Source organism: Castanea sativa, chromosome 8 (genome assembly GCF_040712315.1).
Source record: "Castanea sativa cultivar Marrone di Chiusa Pesio chromosome 8, ASM4071231v1".
NCBI classification, from domain to species: Eukaryota; Viridiplantae; Streptophyta; class Magnoliopsida; order Fagales; family Fagaceae; genus Castanea; species Castanea sativa.
Window position 1 is genome coordinate 38,050,580 of NC_134020.1, and position 11,058 is coordinate 38,061,637.

General features: G+C 40.9%; 1 pseudogene; it reads right to left on the minus strand.

Annotated features, from left to right (window-relative positions):
* Positions 1 to 1,770: 1,770 nt before the first annotated feature.
* On the minus strand, positions 1,771 to 4,133 carry LOC142606283 (uncharacterized; annotated as a pseudogene).
* Between the last annotated feature and the right edge of the window lie 6,925 nt (positions 4,134 to 11,058).

An 11,058-nucleotide genomic window follows, 5' to 3' on the forward strand; every position in this document is an offset into this window, starting at 1 on the left:
AAGTGGTGAAATTAAAATGTTGAGACCAAAATGAAAAAAAACCAAAATGTAGGGACTAAAAATACATTTACGCCTTAATTTATTTTATGTAAAAGTCTGTAATAAAATCTTTAAGGGACTCGGATAATTTTGATATTATTAAAAAATTTTACTTTTATATTTACATATAATTATTTTTATTTTAATAATATTATTTATATATAGATATAATTAGGTTTAATAATATTAATAAAATATTATCTTTATCGGCATATAATTAATACATTTTATGATTATATATAATTTTTAATTAATCTATGCATGGACATATTATTAGTAAAAAAAATAAAAATATATTACCAATCACATATATTATATGGTCTGACTGGGTTCGAAGTTAAGACATCTGGGTTGTAATAAAATTTATGGATCATGATATCGTGGATTGGCACTTAGATAAAATAAAAAAGAAGAAAGCGACTGGAAGGAGATATTGAGGGTTAGTCATCAATTTACTTTCTTCTCTGTTATTGTCACTTTCTCATTGTTGTCTGTTTTTTCTTGATATGTTTGTTCCTTCTCTGTCTTATGTTTTCATGTTTTCCTCTGTTTTGCATTCATGTTTTTTCCTAGTAGAAAATAAATACAAAACTCACATATGACCAAATGGCTGTCCGAATGATTTAGAGAGAGATTGATGCTCTGAAGTAAGAATGACAGGGGCAGCGCTACCTTGTAGTCAGGGGGGTTCAACTGGTGGTCGAACCGTTGTGTTGAGGCAGGAGCCCAAAGACGAAGCAAGTTTACAATGGTTTGATCTGTCCGCTTCAGTCTTTGTTTTGCTGCCCTTGCACAATTGCACACACTCATATTGACGAGAGAGACAGAGAGAGGGATAGAATGCTGAAGAGAAGAAATGAAAATTTAGCCAAAAAGTAGGATAGAAGTGGAACTAAATACAGTGTTGTTGTTTGAAAGTTTAAATAAAACGTGTTGGATGTAATAGGTTTTCAAAATGTGTGATGAGTGTGATATAAGAGCATCCACACCAGCTCAGTTAAAAATTTGTAAAATAAAAGAAAGTACAATTTTTACACATTTTATGCAAAAAAACACCCACATCAGTGGGTGTATAAATAGCCAAAAATGTGGAAATCCATACACGAGCTACAGTACCGTGTAAATATACACGGCTACTGTAGCTTGTGTATGAATTATTTTATTCCAGGAATAGTTCGCTCCATTTTTCCTCTCTCTTCTCCGTTCTCAACGAACTCAACAAACTCAATATCATCCACAGAGAAATTAACACTGATACTCAGTAACAAACTTAGACATACACTTGCTCCAAAAAAAAAAAACACACACACACACAGATACACAAACACACCCACGATGCTTTGGTCGGCAGAGCTGCGGATCGGAGTTGGGATCGGTGGTGCTGGGGATCGGAGATCGGAGCTGGGATCGGTGGTGCGTGGATCGGAGATCGGGGTTGGGATCGGTGGTGCGTGGATCGAAGATCGGGGTTGGGATCGGTGGTGCGTGGATCGGAGATTGGAGCTGAGATCGGTGGTGCGTGGATCGGAGATTGGAGCTGGGATCAGTGGTGTTGTGGATCGAAGATCGGAGCTGGGATCAGTGGTGCGTGGATTGGAGATCGCGGCTGGGCCAGGGGCGGCTCCAGGATTTTTGTTCAGGGGGTCAATAAGAAACATAAATTATATAAAATCTAAAACAAAAGAGACTTAAATATATCAATATCACAAAAAAAGAAAAAAACATAAAATTCTACAATTGTCTTCTACGAGGTTTCATATTTTGAAACCGTTGCATGATAGATTCATTATCAATCCTATGAGCTATATCTTTTTCAATGTACACAGTCAAACAATCATTCAACCACTGATCCCCCATTCGATTGCGCAATTCATTCTTGATATATTTCATTGCTGAAAAACTTCTTTCCACTGTTGCAGTTGCAACAGGAAGGGTCAAAACTAACTTCACAAGCAAATATACCAATGGATATATGACATCCTTATTTGTTTCCACCATCTTTCTAGCAAGGTCCTCAATTCCTTTAAGCTCTAAAAACTCGTTATTGGAGCGCATATCAACAATGTAAGTCTGAAGCTGATTATCAAGTGCCAATACATCTGTCTCGGAAAAATCAGATGGATAGAACTTTGTAAGATGGGTCAATTTTTGTATATCAAAAGCTGAAAACGAATCACTTGGATTCAAGCAAGCCATACAAAGTAGCAACTCAGTAGTCACCTCTGAAAAACGATTATTAAGCTCTTGAAGTTGCAGATCTATGACTTCAAAGAATAGATCAACACGATAGTGATGTAAATTTGTAATTTGTGGGGCGTTGCGTCGTGGCCTCACACCAACTACAAATATTTCTTCCATGTTCAAGATAGGAATATCATGCTTGCTACAAAATGTGGATACTTCAGTCAATAGAGCTTCCCATTCATCATCTCTCATCATCTGTAATCGTTGCTTAGACACTCTGACAAGCGTCATAGCATTTACAATATCTTGATTTTTCTTTTGCAATGCTATTGACAACTCATTTGTGATCCCCAAAATATTTTTCATCAAGTGTAAAGCAAAGGAAAATTCAAAAGATAGAATTAACCTTAAAATAGATCGAGCTTCAACTCTTTGCTCAGAGAGTAGGCTATCCTTTTCAATCATCTCAAGTACATCAACTGTGGAAGAGAACATCAAAATCAAGTTGAGGATTGTCCTATAATGTGATCTCCAACGTGTATCACCAGCACGTTTAAGACTTGTCTCTTGGTTCAAACCTTGCCCACTTTCAAGTTCACCCAAGTTTAATGCTTCTGTGATTTTTGCAAGTTGTGCATTTCGTAAAAATTCTCGTCTTTTACAAGAAGCTCCAACAATAGTTACTATTTTACTAACCAAGCTAAAAATTTCAGCAATATCAGTATGCTTATTAGCAACAGCTACAAGAGTCAACTGAAGTTGATGAGCAAAGCAATGGACATAAAATGCTGATTTATTCTCCTTCAGAATTAAAGTTTTAAGACCATTGAATTCACCTTGCATGTTACTGGCCCCATCATAACCTTGCCCACGTAATCTTGATAAACTCAATGACTATTTACAGAATAAAAATTCAATAGCAGCTTTTAGAGACAAGGCAGAGGTATCTGCTACATGTACAATACCAAAAAATCGCTCTGTAACAATTCCCTTTTTGTCCACATAACGCAAAACAACAGCTATTTGTTCTTTTATTGAGATATCACGGGACTCATCAACTAAAATTGAAAAGAACTCACTACCAAGATCTTCGATGATGGCATTGGTAGTTTTATATGCAATTGCATTCACAATATCTTTTTTAATATCAGGATGGGTTAGTTTGCTGTTTTTTGGAGTTTTCTGCAATACTTCATTAATAACATCATTATATCTGCCAAAAATTGTACAAGCTCAAGGAAATTTCCTTTATCACTTGAATCATCAGATTCATTATGACCACGGAAAGCTAACCCCCGATGCAAAAGGAATCTTATGCAATCAACTATTGCATTTAATTGAGTCCGATATATAATTTTATCTTGATTTGACTGCTTAACAAAAACACTTTGAATGTGTTGATTTTGCTTCATTAGATTTTCACCATCCTTAAGAGCTTGGTTATGGGCACTATTAACACCTCCAACATGTTGGTCTAACTTTTCTTTCTTATTCCAACTATTGAATCCCTTTGTCACAAAATTATCACCTCCAGATTGCATACCAACATCTTGTCTAAATAGGTAACAATATAAACAATATGCAGCATCCTTTTCAATACTATATTCCAACCAACTTTCATACTCTTTAAACCATTTAGGATTAAATCGACGCATAAGTCCACCAATTTTTGTTTGAGGAAAATCGTGTTTATAAGGTTGACATGGTTTTTTTTGTAAATAATATCTTCTTATTTCATCTCGATCATTAGGATGATAAAATGAAATCTTTTTTCGTAGCCCAGGGTCTGAAGGAAGATTGTTCACATCAATACGACCATGCTTAGAAGATGAATCTTGAGTAGAAGATGAATCTTGAATAGAAGATGAATCTTGCGGCCTACGGGGTTTCCTTATTATAAATTTATTCATAACACTAGCAAAAAAACAAAAAATAAACTATTAGTTCATTTGACATTTTTTTCTAATACAATAAATATATTAATTATTTTTGTTAAGTGATTTTTTTGTATTTTTTTAATTTATAAGTTTAAATTTCATTAAATATTTTATATTTTTATTGTCTTTAGTGTTAGTGTATTGACCAAGTCATATTGCTAACAACCACTCACAACTCACATTCAACAAGATTAAAAGACTAGTCAAATAGTTGAAGTGATAAGTCATGACTCAAGTCACTCTTATATCAAATCAATCTAACACTCACAAGCTCACAGCAAGTCAGCAACTCTGCCCAAAAGTAAACAAACTCACACTATAAATAATAAACTAATAAAATTGCAACTCTGCAACATGCCACCCAAAAGTAAAGAAACTCCCTATAAACTAATAAAATTATAAAAGTAATGAGTCCTTAGTCCTAAAAGTCTCTAACCCATTAACCCCTTTGTCAGACTTTTCACTTTAACAGTTTAGAAGTTCATAAATCAGAACACACTCAACACAATTCTAATGCCACAGCTCCCACATACACACGGTCCAAGATTCAAAGACTCAATAAAAAATAAATAAAAAATCAAAGGATAAATCTACACAGCGGTGATTCATTCAGACACTCGCACAAATTTAGTGAAATAGCATATCAAAACACTATAAACACACTCTTACAATGAAAGAAAGAGATAAAGAGAGAGTTGAAAAACCAGATCAAGCAGCGGCAGAAGGCAGACCAGGAGGCGGCGGCGGGCGGAGGTGGCAGATTTTGTGTGTGATGCAGAGGCAGTCTTTTTTCCTTTGGGTTTGGAGAGTAAAGAAGGATAATGAGAGATTTTGGAGATTAGGCAGCTAGAAATTATTAGGTTTTATATTTTACCCTTTTTTTATTTATGATTTTTCAAATTTTGATTTATGGGCTTTTTATTTCTGAGATTAAAGACCTAAATTTTTTTTTGGACTTCTTTTTTTTCTCGGAGTTTAAGTTGGGCTTTAAAAAATAAGGGGGTCAAGATCATGGTGAGGGGGTGCAAACTTGTATTGCAGGGGGTTCAAATTTTTTTTTTAAATATTTTATATATATTGTAAGTGCACAATTGCACCTGGACCCAAAGACAATCACGGGCTCAGGCCCAATGAGCCTTAAACAATAAAATTTGTAGAGTGTGGGCTTGAAACCTAGGTTAGAAGTACTAGGAGCTTGATAACAGGCTTTTATAAACAAACACAAGTAAATAACGAACGATAATGACAAATGGATCTCCTCGGACTTGAGCCGAGGACTACTTCTTTATTATTTCTCTTTCTTCTTTCAGGATTACAATTTCTTAATTTCTTTCTTCGTTTTTTGATCCCCCCCTTTTTCTTTGGCCTTTACCCCCCTTTTATACTTCCTTCCCTGATACTTTTTGAACAGTGACTAGAAGTTTCCACCTCACTGTACAGGGGTCACTTCCCCATTAATGCGGCCAGGGAGGTAGGTGCAGAGTCTTTAATGCGGAGGTGGCAGCCTTTACTCTTGATATTTTCTTTAATACTGGTGCATCTAGAAGATTCAGGATGTCCCTTTTTAACCACTAGTCTTTCCAGAGTTGTGCCTTGACCTTTATAATAAAATCTTGAGTTCTCTTGGATCTGTCCGAGGTGAAACTCTCCCTCGGCTATATCCTCCGACCCTCGGCGTATGGGCCAACTCATAAAGTTTAAACCTGGAGCGGGTCGGCCCTCCATGTTACAGCCCAAAGGCCCATATGCCCACTTGGGTCCTTTTACTCCCCACAATAGCCACTCAAAACTCTATTTTTCATCATCCGAGGAGAAAAATAGGGTTTTGATCCAACGAACACTTCCTCCACACTTTCTGTAAATAACCACACGTGTGAAAACCGTTTCACGTTCCGGAGGGTGACACTTGGCGGTTTTATTTTCAAAAACGCGCGTATTTATTACTGTAAGTTATACCTTGTCCCCCACGTTCAACGGTGAGATGAGCATCCAACGGTCCTTGTTATTCTATGAAAATTTGGGCGGAACAAATACAATTTCGAGGCCGCTTCCCGCACGTCGTGACGCTTCGGGAACCTGCGCCTTCATTTATTTCTCCAGAGACTAATCCCATCAAAACATCAGCAATCACCTTTTGTCTACACAAATCCGTGGAAACTCGCACAACTTCAAGTCTGTAAGTTCTTATTCCTTTTTTCTCTTAACCCTTTCTCCTCGGACTCTGTCCTCGGCTCTCCTTATAATCATTCCCCCTTTTAGAATTTAGCCTTTCGTTCATATTTGATGGGAAATTTTAAGTGTCTAGTTGATACCGCCGCTGGAATGGAAGGCTTCAGAGCCAAGTATCACATTCCCGGTGATGTAGGTTTAAAATATTGCCTGGCGAAAGCCGTGGCCGGCTCTAGAAAGACTGGAGAGGTTATCATCCCAATGGTAGCCTTTGTAGAGGGGGGGATGACCCTCCCAATGAAGCCTGTAACTAGGGAGTACCTCCGCAACCACCGGTTGTGTCCTGATCAATGCACCTCGAACGTTTTTAGAGTTTTGGGTAGCGTCGATGCTCTAAACGAGCAAATGGGTCTAAACCTCACCTGGCACGATGTCGTCTTTCTGTACAAGTGCCATAAACTCACCAATGTAGGTTACTACATTAAATCCCGCTCCAGCGTCGTTAGGCTAATCTCCTGTCTGCCCAAATCCAACAAAGGCATGAAGGATGACTACCTGATCGTCTCTGGGAACTGGCACGATGGCCTCCATTGCCCAGTTGAGTAGGGAGATCCAGGTGCGACACCTTAGGATTAACCCCCCCACCGCACAACTTCCTCTAACACTCACAAAAATGCGTATTCACATGTATTCATGTTTATTTAAGTTTATTTTATGTTGTGTGAATCTGAACATGTTCGTTTGCTTTGATGTCTTTCTTTGCAGATAAGCAACACGTGCGCCCACGCTTGAGCCACTACAACGTTGCAGATCTAAACCGTGTACTGCGCTCCGAGGTGTTTGTCAGCGAGGACCTACAACTCAGGGCTGCTCACTTAATTCTAGGGTACGATCCCGTATCCTCGGACTTCCAGGCAATAGAGAACGCCATTATTGCAGGTGACCGGCGGCGTAGGAAGATCAACGTAGCCAGACCTCACTTCCTGGACGATCACGACCTCCCTGACAGCCCTAACACCATACTGTATTTACAACCGATTGTTGCGGTCCCTCTAGCTACACACTCCCAGGCAATTGTTGTCCCAGAGGAGCAAGTGTCTTCTTCAAACACTTTGGACGAGGAGATAGACCAGTTTCGGCCCGAGGACTCCCCACGACCTCGCGGAAACCCGTTTGTTATCCTTTCCGACGAGGAAGAGGAAGAAGCCGAGGCCTCTGGGATCGCAGGTCTAGTGATAGCGCGTCCAGACGACAGTTCCATTGAAGAAGATATGGACAAGCTAAAGGATCTTATGACCGATAGAGGCGCTCGAGTGGCAAAGAAAGGGACACGGGGGTCCCAGGTTCCCCCTGCTTTACCACTACCTCCTCCTCCTCCAGCTGACCCTAAGCCTCTAGCCGAAGATCCCAAGAAGAAAAGGAAAGCGGAGGTTGAGGGGGTTGGAGGTGAAAAGCAAAAGAAGATGAAACAGCCCGCCCGACCCAGGAGAAGTTGGACAAGGGCAAAGGCGCGCCCGCTCAGGCCCGAAAGCGGGGAGATCGAGACATGGCCGAGGTGCGCCGAGCACCACCACCCGATCTCTGACTTGAGACTAGACGGCGCTCCCGTTCCCTGCCATTCCAATATCGTGGCGGTCCGGCAAGGCCACGCTCACCACCTAGCCGAGGTGCCGGAGCGCCTCTTCCCGCTTCCCAAGGACATGGAAACCTTGGAGAAGATGGGCCAGCCGCACTGCTCCTCTCGTTGAAGAGGGGTTTAGCTCTGTAAGTTCCATCTTACACTAACATTCTATACCGGTTTGTAAACACTTCACGTATTTAACCTCCTATCCTTTTTAGGTCCCATCCAGAGGTTTTCGCCGTCGAGAAGTTCGTGGACGACTCTCGGAAGCGCGCGGGATGGAGTAGGAGCTAAGGCAAGAGGCAAGAAGATCTCTAAGCCAGGCCTAGCAGAATGGGAAAATCACGTCCCAAGGCGGCCGACTTGAAAAGAGAAAGAGATGGTGACAAGGCCAGCTTTAAGACGATGACAACCCAAGTGGAGGGCCAGCTCCTTCGTCAAAAGGATGACGAGCTCGCCCAAGTCCAACAGTGCACGCTCCCGACTTGGAAAAGGAGCTTACGCGGGCTAAGGAGGAGGCTCGCGCCCATCGCACGCACTGGGGAGGCCCCGAAGAAGGCCAGCGATCGAGGGGTGACCAGAACGCAAGAAGAGCGACAGAGGCTTTCAGAGGCCGTGCCGAGAACCGTCGGCGGAAGGTCCGGGGAGAGGCCATGAATGGCAAGAGGGGTTCCTCAAGCTTCCGATGAGGAAGCCCGAGAACATATGGCTTCCCCTAGACATACAGGAAATTGAAGACCCTCCATGTCGCCGCCTCTGCCCTTCCTCCTATAATGGAAGAGCTCGTCTCGCTCCTAGGTCTGAAGGTTCCCACAAAGAGAAGGACGAGTGTGGTGGTGCCGAGAAGGAGCAGATCCAAAGTGTGGAGCCCCTCATGCCTTCAACAGCAAAGGAAACAAGCATTGTCCACCTTTGAGCTTGGAATCCAAGAGTACCGAGGCAGGCAGCAGCTCCCTTCAAGACCCCCTTCCCTAGTTTAGGGCCTAGTATAGGAATTTTCTGTACTCCCCTTCTTTGTATATAATTAATGAAGAAGATTTTTATTCAATTTTTGTTCACATTGTCTTGGTTTTGCTTTATTCTTTTTGTTCTTGCCATGAGAGCTTTTAATAACAAACAGTTAAAGGGGAAGCAGAATAAATAAGTACAACTCCACCATGCAATTAACTATGACTTCAAAATTACCGCATAACTTAATTTAGACATCAAATAATACCAAAGTTAGACAACTCATATGACAGTTAAACCTTTGTAATCTGATATATTGCCTTCAGCAGGATGTAAGGTCCGAAGACCATTCCTCGCAAAAATTTTGCTTAACACTTAAGAATGAAGAACTTGAGATCCAAATTAATAAATGATGAGATAATGATTTCCATAAAAAGGGTGATAAGAATAAGAACAGTGACAAAATATTAAGAATAGCGACAAGGTTTGGTCCGAGGACTATACTTAACCAAGTTTCTATTTGATTTTTAAGAATAGTAACTTCAAGTGTTAATTTCCCCAAAGTAGGAGGTCCGAGGACCCGGCATATAATGTTGTTTTAACAAATGACAAGACATCAATTTCCACAAGGTTTGTGGTCTCGAGGACCGCACTTAACCAAGTTTCTTTTTGATTATTAAGAACAGTAGCTTCAACTGTTAATTTTCCCAAAGTAGGAGGTCCGAGGACCCGGCATAACTAAGGTTCTGTTTAACAAATGACAAGACATCAATTTCCACAAGGTTTGTGGTCCGAGGACTGCACTTAACCAAGTTTCTTTTTGATGCTTAAGAACAGTAGCTTCAAATGTTAATTTCCCCAAAGTAGGAGGTCCGAGGACCCGGCATAACTAAGGTTCTGTTTAACAAATGACAAGACATCAATTTTCACAAGGTTTGTGGTCCGAGGACTGCACTTAACCAAGTTTCTGTTTGATTCTTAAGAACAGTAGTTTCAAATGTTAATTTCCCCAAAGTAGGAGGTCCGAGGACCCGGCATAACTAAGGTTCTGTTTAACAAATGACAAGACATCAATTTCCACAAGGTTTGTGGTCCGAGGACTGCACTTAACCAAGTTTCTGTTTGATTCTTAAGAACAGTAGCTGCAAGTGTCAGAGGTACTCATAACTTTGAAATATTAACTGACAAAAACCCATTTTATTAATAATAATACCTTCTAAGATTATTTACATTCCATGGGCGTGGTACAATTCTTTCATCTAGGTCAACTAGTCGATATGACCCTATGCTTGCTACTGAAACAATGCGATAGGGGCCTTCCCAGTTGGGTCCTAGCTTACCCCAAGCTGGGTTCTTAGAAGTGCCTACAACTTTCCTTAGTACAAGATCACCAGGCGCAAGTGGCCTTAGCTTCACGTGGGCATCATATCCCCGTTTTAACTTCTGTTGATAATAAGCCATTTGGACCATGGCTGCCTCGCGTCGTTCCTCGAGTAAATCAAGACCTTTCTCCAGGAGTCCATTGTTATTCTCCGGGCTAAAAGAACTTGTCTTTAGGGTGGGAAAACCAGATTCCAGAGGTATCACCGCCTCGGCTCCATAAGTCATAGAGAATGGCGTTTCTCCCGTGGACCTGCGCGGTGTGGTCCGATACGTCCATAGAACATGAGGGAGCTCTTCTACCCATCTGCCTTTCGCATCGTCCAACCTTTTCTTAAGCTCACTGACTATGACCTTGTTAACGGCCTCGGCTTGTCCATTTCCCTGAGGATAAGATGGGGTGGAATATCTGTTTATGATGCCCATATCACCGCAATACTTCCTAAAAGCTTTGCTGTCAAATTGAACACCATTGTCTGATATAAGTGTGTGTGGTATACCGAATCTAGTGACAATATTTTTCCAGACGAACTTCTTGGAATCAATATCTCTGATATTTGCCAAGGGCTCCGCCTCGACCCATTTAGTAAAGTAATCCGTTCCTACAAGAACCCATCTTTTATTTCCTGCTGCTCTCGGAAATGGCCCCACTATGTCCAATCCCCACTGCGCAAAAGGCCAAGAACTGGAGAGAGGGTTGAGAACCCCTCCAGGCTGATGAATATTAGGGGCGAACCTCTGGCATTGATCACATTTTCTGGCATAGTCCTGAGCCTCCCT